Genomic DNA, 17,017 nt, shown 5'->3' on the forward strand with positions numbered 1-17,017 from the left:
CACAGCACCTTGAACTGGTAGATCTTGTTGTCTAGGCAGAATCTTAGGTACTTCCTTGAAGACGGATGGATTAGGATCTGGAAGTACGCGTCCTTCAGGTCCAGTGTACACATGAAGTCTTGTGGTCTCACCGCAAGTCTGACTGTGTCTGCCGTCTCCATGCTGAACGGAGTCTGCTTGACAAGCCCGTTCAGGGTTGAGAGGTCGATGACTGGTCTCCAGCCTCCAGACGCCTTTCTCACAAGAAAGAGTCGACTGTAGAAGCCTGGGGACCCGTCTACGACCTCCTGGAGAGCGTCCTTCTTCAACATGGCCTGGACTTCTGCCTGAAGGGCTTTCCCTTTTGCCGATCCCATGGAAAAAGAGCTCAACGACACTGGCTTCGCTGTCAGGGGTGGTAGAGAGGCTGTGAACGGGACGCGATAACCTAAAGTGATCACGGAGATCGTCAAGGCATCTGCCCCGAGTTGCTGCCACCTTGTCGCGCAACTTTGTAGGCATCCCCCCACTGGTGGACATGCAGGGGGATTGCCAACCCTAGTGTTTACGGCCTCGGCTGTTACCTCTAGGGTTCTTGCCTCCCCTGGAGGACTTCTTGCTCCTTCTGCTCTTGGCAGGAAAGGGCTTAGACACCTTCGGCTTCGCTGCAGTAGTCTTCTTCGTGTCCTTAGCTGGACGGGGCTGTTGGGCCGCTGGAGGTTTGTAGGGCCTCGATGTCAGGGCCCTATGGATGAGGGAGTCCTGGTTGGACTTCCTCCACCTCTCAGCGGTGAGCTCCACATCCTTAGGCTCAAAAAAACTCTTACTGAACACGGAAGAGTGTCTGAGCCTGCTAACCTCCGAACTGGGAACCTTCTGATGGAACCTCTCGGCCACAGCATCCCGACGTTTGAGAATCGTATTGGCCCACAAGCTCGAGACTTGGTGGGCCAGAAACTTAATGGTCCATGTGCCCGAGAGTAAGAAAGTCTCCAGTGCCTTCCTGGTACTTTCTTTGGAGAGGTCCTCGGACCGCACCAGGATGCCCAGAGACCCCAGCCAGATCTCGAGCCACGAAATTGCCTGCATGGCACACTTGGTGACCTTCTCCTGGCTCAAGATCTCAGTGGCCGAGAAGGACACGTGCCGGTTGGAGAGTCTCTCAAGAGGGACTCCCCCTATGAATTCTTCCACAGAGTGGTGTAACGTAAGACTCAGACAAGACTCCTCAAGGATCTCGAAGTACCTCCTCTGATGGACTCGAGGAGGAGGGAGGAGCTTGTTACCGGCACTCGATCTGCTGGAGGAGGTAAGCTTGTCCCTGGCACTCTTCATCCCCTGAGACCAGGGCAAAGCTGCACTGGCCCTAGAGGGTTTCTGAGTGCCATAGACACGGTCCAGGACCGTGTCCTTACCTTCATGAGGGGGAATCTCAGGGTCTGGGATCCTGTTGAGGTTCCTCATGAGGGTCAGGACTTGCCAGAAATCGTGTTCTGACTCCTGGTGTTCTCCTCCTGAAGGACTGGAAGCGAAGTCTCCCGTCCCCAGTGGCTCTTCCTGGGGGGACACGTGGACATCCTCGGCGGCTCTAGATGGTTCCTGCCTGATCCTTACTGACGATTTGGGAATCGTCTTAAGAGTCCTTAGGCTCCCTCTTGGGCGGGATACAGGACTCGAGCAACGAAGGGGGCAGGCTCTTTTCCACCCCAGGACGAGAAGACTTCAAAGGGAGAGGCGGCGCTTCCCCCATTGGTGCGATGGGGGAATGGTCCAGCTCATCCGACTCTCCTGAGGATGGGTAATCCTCATCCGCAGGGGAGGGAGAGAAAGTCTGGGGGAGGGAGAAGGAGCCTTGCGCAAGGGCTTGCGAGGAGACAATATAGGCCTTGGAGGAGTTTCCACGGGAGAGACTCCTCTCTTCCTCTTCAGGGGGGAGGAAGCTGCCGCTGGTTTGTGACCCCCGTCAGAGAGGGCGGGCTTAATCGCCTGTACAAGAGCTCTGACTAGGGTGCCGAACCAGGGCTGCTGGCTGACAGTCGCGCTGTCAGACACTCCCTCTGGAGAGATGGGGATCGTACGATACCTAGGAGGAGTCGACAGATGCGGGTTCGCCTGTGGGGCTGAAAGGAAAGAGTCCCTAGACCTGTCCGAGAACCGCTCCTCCTCCGGCGAGCACACTGGTCTGCGCTTGCGGGGAGGGGAACGAGACGAAGACCTGTCCGCCTGGCGGCGCCCATGCTGGGGGTCGCGTGACGGGCCCTGGTCAGGGTCGCGCGTGAAAGGCTCGCGCGACACAGGAATCTCGCGCTTGCACGTATCAGCATGGGCGAGAGCGGGCGCGCAGGCGAGGACACAGGAGCGAGGGAGTAAGCGCGGGAGCCCGCAGCAGCTGGAGCGGGTGCGTGAGCGCGGGCGCATGTAGGAGATGGCGAGGGCGTGTGGCGGGCAGGAGCCGGAACAGGAGGCGGCCAGACGCGAGGGCGCGCAGCATCCTGATGCGGCCCCGGAGGGCGCGAGATAACGGGGGCGCCTGAGCGTGTGTCCGGAAGAACCGGGCGAGGGTGCGTGAGCGCTGGTGCAGGATCGCCTGAGGCAGGGATGGCGCGGAGGTTGGCGCGGAGGTTGGCGCGGAGGTTGGCGCTGGTCCGACAGGACCGGCATGCTCGCCTGTGGGCGCGCACAGCGATCGTGGGCGTGCATCAGGATTCGGCCGCACTGGGGTGCGCTGCTGCTGCGGCCGCGCAGGGTGCGCGGTTGGATGAGGGCGCACAGGTGTGAGCTGGAGGGTTGCGTTAGGCGCCTTGACGACAGGAACGGGGAGCATGACAGGAACAGGGCGTGCAACCGAAGCGTCGCGCGCGGCTGAAGCGCGTGCAGGATCGCGCGATCTGGAAGGAGAGCCCAGGGGCGGCTGTGAGCGCCCGTGTGCTAGCTTGGGAGCCTCCTGGGCGACGCGCTGAGATGTTGAAGCGCGTTGGCAAGCACGTGAGCGCTGGATCTGGAACCACGCGTGGGCGCGTGTCGCGCATCTCCCCAGACGGGCGCAGCGAGTCCAGAGGACCCTGTGGGCGCCTGTGCGCCAGCGAAAGAACCTCTTGGACCGCGTGCGACGAGGCAGGAACCGGGGGACACTGGGGCGCGTGAGCGCAGGTGAGCGCTAGTGCGCTGTAACAGGAACTGCTGGAGGGTGCCGGGGCGCAGAAGGGTGTGGGCGCGCAGGGGAACCCTGGCGCGTAGCAGAAAAGGTGGTGCGCACACGCATTGGAGAGCGCCGTGGCGCTAAGTCAGGAACGGCGGCAACAGCAGGCACAGCGATGACGGCAGCAGGAGGGCGCTAAGTCAGGAACGGCGGCAACAGCAGGCACAGCGATGACGGCAGCAGGAGGGCGCACAGGAAGAACCTGGTGCTTGAGGGCGAGAGGCGCGGTTTTGCGCTCAAGACCCTTCAGCCCCGAAGGGCCCGGAGACTGCGCAGCGGCAGGATCAATTAGCGCATCAGGAACATTAGAGGTTGACGGCAACTCAGCAGGTTTGGGAGACTCGTCACTGTGCCCCGAAGGACGACCATCATCCGAAGGTGATCGTGAACGATTCCCGGAGAGGTCTAGGGTGGTAGCTGGCAGGATCGGTGAACGGCGAGTCGTCTCCTCCGCAGAGGACTGTGGTGACGACGAGCCGAAAAGGCGCTTCCTAACCCCCTTGTGAGGGGAAGGAAGGCCTCTACGGCAAAGGGGAGGACAAGCCTTGCGCCTTATACGCCCACGAGGGGCCGTGGGATCAGCAAGCTTACCATCAAGGGGCCTCCGAAGAGGAGTCTCTGTAAGTGAACTCCCCCGAGGGGGAGAATCACCAGCAGGAGAGACCGTGGGACTTAGATCCTCCCTCGAAGGGTGTTCGGAGGGGGAATCTCAGCCGTCAGCTACCTCAGCCGTCAGCTACTTCAGCCGTCAGCTACCTCAGCCACAGGAACGGGGGTTTGACTTGACCCACGAGATGACTCCGTCACAACAACGTCAACCACAGACAGAGGATCTATCCCTGCTGTAGTTGGCGATTGTTTGACGGCTGCACCAAGTTTGATCATGTCAAACAGAGCTTCCTTGGAGGTGAACCCTGCAGCCCCAAGGAAGCCCAGAGCTGAAAAAAATCATGATTAGACATCAAATACATACATTATCACTATCACACCACTGGCCCCTACAGTGAGGACATAAGGTGTGGGGATCGGTGTCGACCGCCGACATAAAGGTCCCACAAGGGCAGCCGGGAAGTCCAGGGCAAGTACGCATTGGTAGTAGAGGCCAACTTCAAGCACACTGAAAAAGAGAAAGCAAAAACAGATTAATATGGCAGTCAAAGCGAGGGAGAGCGCAGACAGGTCTGTTCTCTTCCCGAGCCAAAAGTAAAGTGAAGCATTCACTGGTGTGTGTGAGGGGGGGGGGGGGGGGGGGGGGGTAGCTAGCTACCCCTCCCTAACTCCCGCTAACTAGCGGCGGGGAAGTAAACCCTCGTTAAAACTTTTATAGCTCGTCATTCAGCTACGCCGAAGTAATTACCCCATGTAAATAGCGTGGTTTGTATTTCAGTTACGGAACAATTAATGTTTTAGGACAATGAATTTGGAATTTATAAACAATTTAGGTTTCTAAAGTATTATTAGTCTATATCATAGGTTCATATTACTGTTTTTAAAGGGATATATTCAATAATGTCTGTTCCAGTCTTTTAAATGATACGTTTTATTTTCAGAAAAGTGCAATATTAGTTGGGCATTGGGACTCACACAATTGAATAGGTCTTTGCAAATATGACAAATTCGTACTGTAGATATTTTGTATTTTTCCTAACTATACAAACCTTAGCTATTTAATATGGGTTATTACTTTCGGCGTAGCTGAAATGACGAGCCATTAGAATTTTAACAAGGGTTTACTACTCCACCGCTAGTCAGCGGGGGGTAGGGAGGGTAACTTGCTACCCCCCCTCACACACACCTGTGCTTGAGCTCACTTTGCTTAGAGGTAGGACTTCAAGGGGGATAGGGCTGGCGGGCAAGTTTGATTAAATAGCTAAGGTTTGTATAGTTAGGAAAAATACAAATTATCTCCGAATTTGTCATTTGTTCCGTAACTGACATACAAACCAGCTATTTAATATGGGTGACTCACCCGTTAGGAAGGGTGGAAAGTCCCAGTCAGTACTGGCTTTTGGCTTTGCCCGGGGACTCAGTATCTGAGTGTGTCAGCACTTAACAATAAGGAGTCCCTGCACCTCGCTAGAACCTTGCTACGCAAGGGCTGCGGCCTACACAAGCTGTGTGTGAAGGTATGAAGTGTCACTCGTCCTAGGAAGTTAACCTGTAGTCCTTTAGAAGGAAACTTTAGGCTAGGACTCTCCCAATACCACCTCGTCAGGGTATGGGGACGTGACAGTCTTAGCTTAATACTAGGAACACAAGGAAACATGGTTTACCTGCAGTGGTTCAAGGTCAGCTGTGCAGAGAACCCAGGATGCTGCTTTCCCCAAGAGAGGGGAGGATGAAGAAAAGAATAAGGGCCAGACATACCTTTTCCTTCATGCAGACTAAGACCAGGTAACAATGCCTTCAACCTTCTGCAACTTGTCCATTAAGGAGCCTGAGGTTTTAAACCAGCTATTGTGCAGCCACCACAGGGCCGATAGAAAACGTATCGAGCCTTCTGTGGGTCACGTCTTGCAGGTAGTGGGCTGTGAAGGTCGTCTGACGCTTCCACACCCCAGCTTGTAGTCACTGAAAAGTTTTTCTTGAAGGCCAGGGACGTAGCTACGTCCCTGACGTCATGTGCTCTAGGGCGACGTGACGGAGGGGGGTCTGGATTCAGGGACAGATGGATCACCCTACGAATCCATGCCGAGATGGTATTCTTGGCAACCCTCCTCTTAGTCCTCCCAGTGCTCACAAACAATGCCTGCACCTGGGGACGAACTGCAGCCATTCTTTTATGATATAGCCTCAGACTCCTTACTGGACAAAGTAGGAGATGGTCTGGGTCATTTGTTACAGAACGAAGACTCGAAATCTGGAAGGAGTCGACCCGAGGGTCCGGCACTCCCGGATTCTGAGTCGTAGCAATAAACTCAGGGATGAATCTGAACGTTACCTCCCACCATCCCCTTGAATGGGCGATGTCATAAGAGAGACCATGAAGTTCACTGACTTGCTTGGCCGAGGCCAAAGCTAGTAGGAACACCGTCTTCCAAGTTAGGTGGCGAACTGAAGCCAGTTGTAATGGTTTGTAGGAAGGTCTCTTAAGAGACCTGAAAACTCGAACCACGTTCCATGGAGGTCTCACTTCCGACTGAGGGCAGGTAAGTTCATAACTTCGTATGAGTAGGGAAAGTTCCAGCGAGGAAGAAATGTCCACTCCTTTGAGCCTGAAGGCTAGACTTAAGGCTGTGATAGCCTTTCACCGCCGAGACTGAAAGTCAAATTTCTTCCCGCAAATACATGAAGAACTCCGCTATTGCTGGAATAGTGACATCGAGTGAAGAGATACCCCTTCCATGACACCAACCACAGAAGACTCCCCACTTTGCCTGGTAGACAGATGCGGATGACCTTCGCAGGTGTCCAGACATCCTGACCGCAACTTGTTGCAAAAATCCTCTCTCAGAGAGGAGATGCTGGATAGTCTCCAGGCGTGAAGTCGTAGCAAAGCTACGGTTTTGTGGAAGATGTTGGCGTGTGGTTGTTTGAGTAGCTCATGTCGTGGAGGGAGTTCTCTCGGAAGTTCCGTTAGGAGTTGCAGAAGGTCCGGAAACCATTCCGCGTGATGCCATAGCGGAGCTATAAGGGTCATCGAAAGATTGACCAATATTCTGGTCTTGTTGAACACCCTCCTCATCAGACAGACGGGGGAAAGGCGTATACGTCGATGTTGTCCCACCGTTGTTGGAAGGCATCTTGCCAGAGCGCCTTGGGATCTGGAACTGGGGAGCAGTACAGCGGAAGCTTGAAGTTCAGCGCTGTAGCGAACAGATCCACAGTCGGGGAACCCCACAAAGTCAGGACTTTGTTGGCTACTAGATGATCCAAAGACCACTTGGTACTCACTATCTGAGACGCTCTGCTCAGACTGTCGGCGAGCACATTCCTCTTGCCTGGAATGAAGCGAGCCGATAGTGGAATCGAATGGGCTTCGGTTCATCTCTGTATCTCTACTGCGAGATGGGATAGCTGCTTTGAAAAGGTACCTCCTTGCTTGTTGATGTAAGCCACTACTGTGGTGTTGTTGCTCATCACCACCACAGAGTGACCCGCCAGGTATTGTTGGAACTGTTGAAGGGCCAGGAATACAGCCTTCATTTCGAGCAGATTAATATGGAGGCACTTTTCTGATTCTGACCATAGGCCTGAGGTCCTGTGCTACAGAACGTGGGACCCCCACCCCTTCTTTAAGGCGTCCGAAAACAGCATCAAATCCGGGGGGAGGACGAGAAGATCCACTCCTCTTCGTAGGCTCTCGTCTGTCACCCACCACTGAAGGTCCGTCTGTTCTGCAGGACCCATAAGGATCATGACGTCCGGGGAATCGTAACCCTGATTCCACCGAGACTTGAGTCGCCAATGGAGGGATCTCATCCTGAGGCGACCGTTGGGAACTAGACGAGCCAAGGATGCGAGGTGACCGAGGAGACGTAACCACGATTGGGCTGGAAGCTCTTCTCGTCTGAGGAAAAGACTTGCGACCCTCTTTAGCCTTGCTATCCTGTCGTCTGATGGGAAGGCTTTGTGGAGATTGGTGTCTATGATCATGCCTAGATATACCAGTCTTTGAGTGGGAAGCAGAGAGGACTTCTCGAGATTTACCATGATCCCCAGATCTTGGCAAAGTCCAAAATGTTTGTCTCGGTGTCGAAGAAGGGCTGACTACGAGTCTGCTAGGATCAGCCAGTCGTCCAGATAACGGAGGAGACGGATGGCGATCCTGTGTGCCCACGACAATATTAGGGAGAACACTCTGGTGAAAACCTGAGGTGCTGTGGAGAGACCAAAACACAGCACCTTGAACTGGTTCACCTTGTTGTCTAGGCTGAATCTTAAGTACTTCCATGAAGATGGATGGACTGGGATCTGGAAGTACGCGTCCTTCAGGTCCAGTGTACACATGAAGTCTTGTGGTCTCACTGCAAGTCTGACCGTGCCTGCGGTCTCCATGCTGAACGGAGTTTGCTTGACAAACCTGTTCAGAGCTGAGAGGTCGATGACTGGTCTCCAGCCTCCAGACGCCTTCTTTACAAGAAAGAGTCGACTGAAGAAGCCTGGGAACCCGTCGAGGACCTCTTGGAGAGCACCCTTCTTCAACATGGTCTGGACTTCTGCCCGAAGGGCTTGCCCCCTTGCCGATCCCATGGCAAGGGAGCTCAACGACGCTGGATTCGCTGTCAGGGGAGGTAGAGATGATGCGAACGGGACGCGATATCCTTGACTGATTATGGAAATCGTCCAGGAATCGGCCCCGAGTTGCTGCCACCTGTTCGTGCTACTTTGTAGGCATCCCCCCACTGGTGGACATGCAGGGGGACTGCCAATTCTAGCGTTTGCGGCCTCGGCCGCTCCCTCTAGGATTCTTTCCTCCCCTGGAGGACTTTTTGCCTTTCTTGTCCTTGACAGGAAAGGGCTCAGACACTGTCGTCTTCGCTGCAGCTGCCGGTTTCGTGGTCTCGGTAGGACGTGGTTGCTGGAGTGCTGGAGGTTTATAGGGCTTCGATGTTAGAACCCTATGTAGGAGAGAGTCCTGGCTGGACTTCCTCCACCTCTTAGACGCCTGGTCCACGTTCTTAGGCTCGAACAAGTTCTTCCCCATAACGGAAGAATGTCTGAGCCTGCTGATCTCGGTGTTGGGGACCTTTTGATGGAATCTCTCGGACACCGCATCTCGACGTTTCAAGATGGTATTAGCCCACAAGTTCGAGACTTGGTGGGCTAGAAACTCGATCGTACGACTGCCAGAGAGTAAAAAAGTCTCCATGGCCTTCCTGGAACTTTCTTTGGACAAGTCCTATGAACGTAACAGGATGCCTAGGGACCCTTGCCAGATGTCCAGCCACGAAGTTGCCTGCATGGCACACTTCGCTATCTTCTCCTGGCTAAGGATCTCCGTCGCCGAGAACGAGACCTGCAGATTGGAGTCTTTTTAGAGGGACTCCCCTGGTAAGATCTTCCAAAGAGTGGTGCAGGGGAAGAGCTAAACAAGTCTCCTCAACGATGTCAAAGTACCTCCTCTGTTGGACACGAGGAGGTGGGAGGATTTGTTGCTGGCGCTGGATCGGCTGGAGGAGGCAAGCTCAGAGAGCTGGGCTTCGACCTTGTCTCTGGCACTCTTAACCCCTTGAGACTAGGGCAAAGCCGCACTAGCCTTTGAGGGTTTTTGAGTCCCAAAGACTAGGTCCAAGACCATGTCTTTGCCCTCACGAGGGGGAATCTCTGGATCCGCAAACCCATTGAGATTCCTCATAAGGGTCAGAACCTGCCAGAACGCATGCTCTGACTCCTGTAGCTCCCCTCCTGAAGGGCTAACAGCGAAGTCTCCTGTCCCCAAAGGCTCTTCTTGGGGGGACTCGTGGACGTTCTCTGAGTGTTTGGCTGGCTCCGGTCTAAGCCTTGACGATGACTTCGGCAAAGTCTTGGAGTCCTTCGACTCCCTCTTGGGAGGGATGCAGGACTCCAACAACGATGGTGGGAGGCTCTTCTCCACCCCTACTCGAGAAGACTTTCCAGCGCGAGGTGGGGTTACCCTCATTGGTGTGATGGGGGAACACCTCACCTCGCGTGACTCCCCTGAGGACGGGAAAACTTCGTCAGAAGGAGAGGGAGTGAAAGTCTAAGGGGATAAGGAGGCCTTCCTCAAGGACTTTCGAGGAGTCAGCTTCGGCCTCGGAGAAGTTACCACGTTCGACATTCCTCTCTTCCTCTTCAGGGGAGTAGAAGCTGCCAATGTTTTGTGGCCCAGTTCAAAGAGAACAGGCTTAAAAGCCTGCATGACCGTTCTGACCAAGGACCCAAACCAAGGCTGCTGACTGACAGATGCGCTGTCAGAAACTTCCTCTGGAGGGAAGGGGATCGACCAATCCCTAGGATGAGTTACCAAAGGGGGGTTCGTCTGAAAAGATGAAGAAGAAGAAAAGTCCCTGGACCTATCCGGAATCTTCCCCCCCGCCGGTAAGCGCGCTGTTCTGTGCTTGCGGGGGTGGGGGGGACACGCGACAATGATGACCTGGCCGTGCATTGTCTTGCAGCCTCGCGCGTGGGTTGAGGATCGCGCTGGGGAGCGTGCTGACGCTTGCGGGATGGAAAATGTTCACGCGCGCGTGCGGGCGAATGTTGGCACGCGCATGAGGGCGATGGCGAGGGTGATGGCGAGGGCGCGCGCGGGCGAGCGATGGCACGCAGGGGGCGCGCGCGGGCGAGCGATGGCACGCAGGGGCGTGCGCGGGCGAGCGATGGCACGCAGGGGCGCGGGCTGGCGAAGGCAGAGGGCGCGCTGGAGGATGGATAAGCGCTCATGCGCGCGAAGGCGACTGTTCGTGCGGGTGATAACGTTGGGCGCGGGCGCGCAGGAGACACATCCCTTGCGCGCGGGCGCGCATGAGAGCGCACATCCAGCTGTGGTGATGGGCGTGGGCGCGCAGGGCGTGCGTACGCAACTTTGTGGGAGAGCGTCGGAGACTGCGCGCGAAGGCGCGCTGGCGAGGGATGGCGCGCAGGCGGGGACCCATGGCGCGTTGGCGATCGGTGGCGTGTTGGTGAGCGCCAGCGAGCAGGAGAAGAAGTTAACTTCCCCCCTGCGCCCAGATCAGAAGATCGTGGGGGCGCAGGAAACCGTTGGCGCACAGGCGAGCGCTGGCGTGTAGGCGAGCGCTGGCGTGTAGGCGAGCGCTGGCACGCAGTAGAACAAAGGCGTGCATGGCGCGCAGCAGGATGAGGGCGTGCAGTAGCGCAATGGCGGGCAGGTGAGCGCTGGCGCACTTTAACAGGAGCTTCTTCTGCCAATGAGCGCTGACGCGCAGGTGAGCGCTGGTGCGCTTTAACAGGAGCTTCTTCTGGCGCGTAAGAGACGTATGCACTAACTTGCGCATACGCCCTTGATGCCCCGAAGGGACCGTTGCCCCCTTTACAACGGGATGCGTTGGCGCCCACAGCGCGTCAGCAGCCAGGAACGGCGACGGCAGGTCAGCAGGTCTGACGGGTGGAAGGTTGGCGTGCCCTTTGTAAGGACGACCTTCCACCAAAGGGGATTGCGAACGATCTGCAGAGAGGTCCAGGGTTGTAGCTGGGAGAGTCGGGGAACGATGGCAAGGTTCCTCAGCGGCGGACTGCGGTGACGATGAACCGAAGAGGCGCCTCCTAACACCCTTGTGAGGTGGAGGAAGGCCTCTACGGCGAAGAGGAGGGCGGGCTTTACGCCTTATACACCCTCTGGGGGCCATGGGGTCAGCGGGCTGACCATTAGCAGCCCTCCGAAGAGAAGTCTCTGTGAGTGAACTCCCCCGAGGGGGAGAATCACCGGCAGGAGAGACCGTTGGACTTAGTTCTTCCCTCGAAGGATGTGCAGAGGGAGGAACAAAGCCTTCAGCTACATCAGGATCATCACGAGCAGGGGTTTGAGGCAACTCATCGGAAGCCTCTGCCACGACAACGTCGACGATAGACAGAGGATCAACCTCTGCTAAAGTCGGCGATTGTTTGACAGCGGCCCCCAACCTGATCATGTCAAACAAGGCTTCCTTGGAGGGCGAACCCTCAAGCCCCAAGGAAGCCCAAAGCTGAAAAAAATCATCATTAGTTACAGGAATATTTAAATCCTCCTGCGGGGGAGGAGGAGGAGCTGCCTCGCTATGGGAGGCAACTCACTCTCCCAAACCCCGAGATCGGGCAACAGAACTATGGCCTACGCTACCTCTCGACAGTTTCTCAGAAGAAACCGATCGAGTGGGAGCTTCGGAAGAAGAGCCCTTGGGATTTTCTCCTTTCAAAGAAACCTTCGAAGGAGAAATATCCCGTCTGGACTTCTTCTTCCGGCGCCGAGAAAACCTCTCCCACTGGGAGGTAGACCACTCCCTACACTCACCACACACTTTATTTCTATCACACCGCTGGCCCCTACAATAAGGACATAGGGTGTGAGGGTCCGTATCGACCCCCGACATATAGCCTACGTGCCACAAGGGCGGTCGGGTAATCCAGGACACTTTCGCATAGCAGAGTCCAACTTCACGCACACCTGTCAAAGGAAAAGCAAAAAGCATTAACAATGGCTGTCAAAGAAGGCGAGGGTGACAGCGGATACGCCAGACTACCACCCGAGCCGAGAGCAAAGTGAGCTCAAGCACAGGTGTGTGTGAGGGGGGAGGGGGCATAGCAAGCTACCCTCCCTACCCCCCGCTAACTAGCGGTGGGGTAGTAAACCCTCGTTAAAATTCTAATGGCTCGTCATTTCAGCTACGCCGAAAGTAATAACCCATATTAAATAGCGTGATTTGTATGTCAGTTACGGAACAAACGCTATTTTGAATTGAATGTTACAGGCAGAAACCTCTATTGACAAGGTTACAGATTTTAATAAAAAAATATCAGTTTGTTCCTTCTGTCACCTAGCACAGGCCACAGGAGCCTCCTTCCACTTGGTAATTCAGTTACTTGTTCGAACAGAATAAAGGGCCCAATGTTTTATATTCTAAACTTCTTGGTTATTTGTTTTCAATATTGGGAAATATAATTTAATTATAACTATTATTATATCTATAATTTTAATAATGACAGGTTAGGATAGAAATGTTTGCTTGATATATTTAGTCTGATAATGGGAAATGGAAGTCAAGCCCATGTTTGAACAGAGGCTGAAATGCAAAGCTACAGTTCACCCTTATTTAAATGTGTAATTGTTTTTTTTAATTACAATCACAGGTTTTTATGATGAGGACTAGCGGGTACAACAAAGTTTTAAAAAGTTAAGTCAAGTATCATACAATTAGACTGGTACATGGTATATTTTATGGAGTTTCAAACTTAATTAATGACAATACCTAGTGCAAACAAATATTTTTCCATTAGGGTAGTAAACTCACCATAACTCAAAACTATCACTTTCAACCAGGAATCATTATCATAAACAGGGGTAAATGTATGATAGCTGCCACCTGTATGCATGGTTGCAGCTAACTTAGAATACAGCAGTGGAAGAGGGGTTGCATGGGGGCGTTAGCCCTCCCCCCGTTAGGTAAGTAGGTAAGGACACAGCTTGTAGGTTAGGCTAGGGGGGAAATTTAGGTTGGTTGATGTCAATTTTAGTTCAAGTGGAAGGAACTGGCCGCTGATATACAATGGCTCCCATAAACATTCAAAACACCACAAAATACCCAATGTAACACTTTTATTGAAGCCTTTGTATATCAGTGGCCAGTTCCTTACATGTTCATTGAAAATGGACTTAAACTAACCTAAACTTTCCCCCCTAACCTAACCTACAAGCCGTGACCTTACCTACTCACCTAAAAGGAGGGGGGGGGTGGGTCTAACGACCACTGCGAACCCCCTATACTGCTGTACCCTAAGGGTTTTATTGTAGTGTATTACAGGGCAATGTAACCTAGGAAAACAACTACTTTTTCTTATAGAAAAAATTACTCTCTCTTCGAAAATGACACTCGTTCCCGTCCCAAATGAATAGTTTCAGAAATATATATACATCTATATACTACGATAATGGGGGACCCCCAGTGGGAACTCGGGGCTTTGGGTGGGGAAATCATACTGGCGAAATGATATATAAACGTAAAACAAGCCTTTTCTTCTCTATACATTACCTTCTTGAATGTATTATAATCGGAGAAAATACAAAACAGTACAGTATATCTGGATAAACTTTGGAGGCGCCGTTGGAAAGATTTCATGAAAAAATACAGTAACCAGTGCTGCCAACGTCTGATGTAGATCAAATGTTAGCATTCCATGCTAACATTAGCACCCGTACGTACGTTCGTGCATACCAGTTTTCGACCTGCGCAAAAATCCCTTCCCCTGCGCAGAAGCTTTTCCCCCTCCAATTACTCATTTTATTATTGTATACCTTTTGAAATCATCTCATTTTATATTACCATTCAATATTATTTATCATACATTCCATTTTATCTTCTTATACTGGGTTTATTTCTTTTGTTATTTCCTTTTCACTCCCCGGTTTCACATAAATACTTGCTCTGAACTAGTTTCCCTATACAGTTCATTCATGGTAAAATCATCTCATTTTATATTCCCATTCAATATTATTTATCATACATTCCATTTTATCTTCCGATATTGTTTTTATTTCTTTTGTTATTTCGTTTTCACTCCCCGGTTTCACATAAATAATTTCTCTGGACTAGTTTCCTTATTTAGTTCATTCATGTTTACCCTCTAGACTCCGTTGTTTTTCCCTTAATCAATCACGAACCGATACGTTTTCAAAGTTTACACAAGTGGTTTGTCAACTGATATTTCCCTACCACCCTTCCTTTATCTCTTTGAGTGGTCTATTCATACCCCTTCCACCAAATCCTTTTCCCTTGAAACCTTTGTCCTAGTAAGGTGTCCGTCATTTCAAGTGAGATTTATTTTTTCGTATTTTGCGATGGAGGAAGTTATAGAACCTTGTAACGGCTGCAGTATTCCGTACCTAAAAGCATTTGCTAAATTCCATGGTGATTTTATGATTTTTCAACCAATGTTGATAATTTCCTGAAAGAATGCAACGTAATTCCTCAACTCTTACAGTGCCCTAAGTGCGTTCCCTCCTATCTTACAGGAAAGTCATTCACATGTTTTATTGTAATACCGAAACTAACATACCTAAAACCAAAAAGAAACGCCATGGAAAAAGTCGTTTACTTCCATGAAAGATAATATTATTTGCAAACCACTTTTTACATAAACATTGGCCCCACAACCATCCTCATCCTTGTCATAGGAGTTAAACCGTCAATCTCACCCTCCCGTGACCCGCAAGTTTTGACGTCTTTTTTGTAAAGGTACGTCATTCCTCGATAGTCATTATATGTGTTTTGTGACCGGGGAACTCATAGGTTAGGTTAGGTAGGTTTGTTAGGTTCTGTGCCCTTTTTGTGCTATTTATATATTGTGTAAAACTTATATATGGAAAAATTATTTAAAATACATATGGAAATATCTATCATTACTATCGCTAGTAATGTCACCGTACCGTTGGTAACTCTGTGTATCATTCGTAACATGGAGAATTTTACCGTTCTTTGTAAATACCTGAGGTTTGTGACCTGTCATACTACAACTTATATGGAAAAATTATTTAAAATACGTATGGAAATATCTAGCATTGCTACCATTAGTAATGTCATCGTGCCGTTGGTAACTCTGTGTACTATACGTCAACGTTGGTAACACTGTGCATCATTGGTAACGTTGCTAATGTTATCGTTCGCAGTACATTTGTAAGGGAAGTGACACCGTTGAACAAGTGCTTATATTTAAATATTTTTACACAACATATATGACAACAGTAATTATATTCAACCATTTTAACAGAAAATATATGCTTTCCTGTAGGAAATAACGTGATTTAACCGGTTTTCACCTTCATTTCATCCGTAATAACAGCAACCAATTCGGCAACTTGAAGTTAGCCGGATTGGTTGATCTGTTTGTTTGCGGTTGAAATGAAGGTCAAATTCGGTTAAATCACGTTATTTACTTTAGGAAAACATATATTTTCTGTTCGAAATAACACCCTGTAATACAATACAAATTTACCATCCTAAGCTATTCGTAATCATTCATGCTGGTGGCCGCTATCATACATACACCCCGGTTTTCCATTAGGGTAGTCAACATAACATAACTCATAATCTATCAATTTCAACCCTGAATCATTATCATAAACGTTCAAAACACCACAAAATACCCAATGAAACAGCTTTATTTTCTACTAACCCATTATTGTACTGTTCTATAATATTACCATATAACATTTGTACTACATGAAGTGAAACTCAAGGTGATGTTCAGGGATAGGAGCAATATCTTCTCTATAAAATCATTGCTAAGATAGAAACATGATGCAATAGCGGAACTAGCAGTAAAACTACATTTCACCCTATGATTACAAACATATCTCCTAGCCTAACTTGAATTACGAGACTGGGCCCTACCCCGTAAGTCTGGAACCGATATCCTAGCTAATCAAGAATTTTTGTAAGCCTGAAAACCTGGAATCAGGAAAATCTTATGGATATAAACACTTAAAATAATAACTACCAAACGCAATGAAGCTTTGATATACTTACAGTGACCGAAATAATAGTGAACTGCTAGACAGCAAAAGGATATCGCTATGGCTGCTGTTTGTTTACATTCTGTTCAATTTAGTAGTATCCGTAAGCTGCCGATTATGTAACGGCCCTCTATTAGTGACATCTCATTTGCTTCCTGTTGCTGATAAGCGATACTCGGCTTCCCAAGGGCCAAAAAACATGCCCAATGTGTAATACCCGGGAACTGGCCGATGAGTAGTATTATACTCTGGTGTATCCTTATTTCAGTAGCCCCAGAGAATTGTATATAAAAGATATTATTACACTAGAACAAATAGTATAAAGTTTAGTCAATTGTTTAAAGTAGAAAATAAGAGAGAATTGTGTAACCTAGCAAAATTTGTAAATATAATAATAGAACAGTTTTAGTTATATATTAGTTTTCTATCTAGTCCATATGGGCTCATGTCCCCATTATACATGGCATATATGGGTATACGGATATATGTACAGCATTGTATAGATATGTGAATATAAGTAGTTTTGCTTTTTTTTTACTGCCATCTTGTACTATTATTTCAAGTCAAATTATAATTATATATATTTTGTAATGTACTCTCATACCCTGAGAGGGGTTGCTAGAGTTAATAAAAATCCTTAAATCCTTAGTCACCCTTCATTATTGCAGCAATTTCCAGATTAGATTACTTTATAGAATTCCTATTCTGAGTCC

The 17,017-nt window shown here is 50.4% G+C and overlaps 1 protein-coding gene across 3 annotated transcripts in view; it reads right to left on the reverse strand.

Moving 5' to 3' along the window:
- LOC137642033 (acidic mammalian chitinase-like) overlaps nucleotides 1–16,418 on the reverse strand; it is an 89,410-nt gene extending 72,992 nt beyond the window's left edge. The window contains exon 1 of one of the 3 annotated variants that reach the window (XM_068374611.1): nucleotides 16,318–16,373. The gene's annotated coding sequence lies outside the window, so the exon portion shown is untranslated. Of the gene's footprint in view, nucleotides 1–16,288 lie in introns of all 3 variants that reach the window. The other 2 variants (XM_068374596.1, XM_068374605.1) reach the window with 2 other exon arrangements.
- Between the last annotated feature and the right edge of the window lie 599 nt (nucleotides 16,419–17,017).

The sequence above is a fragment of the Palaemon carinicauda genome, chromosome 1 (assembly GCF_036898095.1).
Source record: "Palaemon carinicauda isolate YSFRI2023 chromosome 1, ASM3689809v2, whole genome shotgun sequence".
Taxonomy (NCBI): domain Eukaryota; kingdom Metazoa; phylum Arthropoda; class Malacostraca; order Decapoda; family Palaemonidae; genus Palaemon; species Palaemon carinicauda.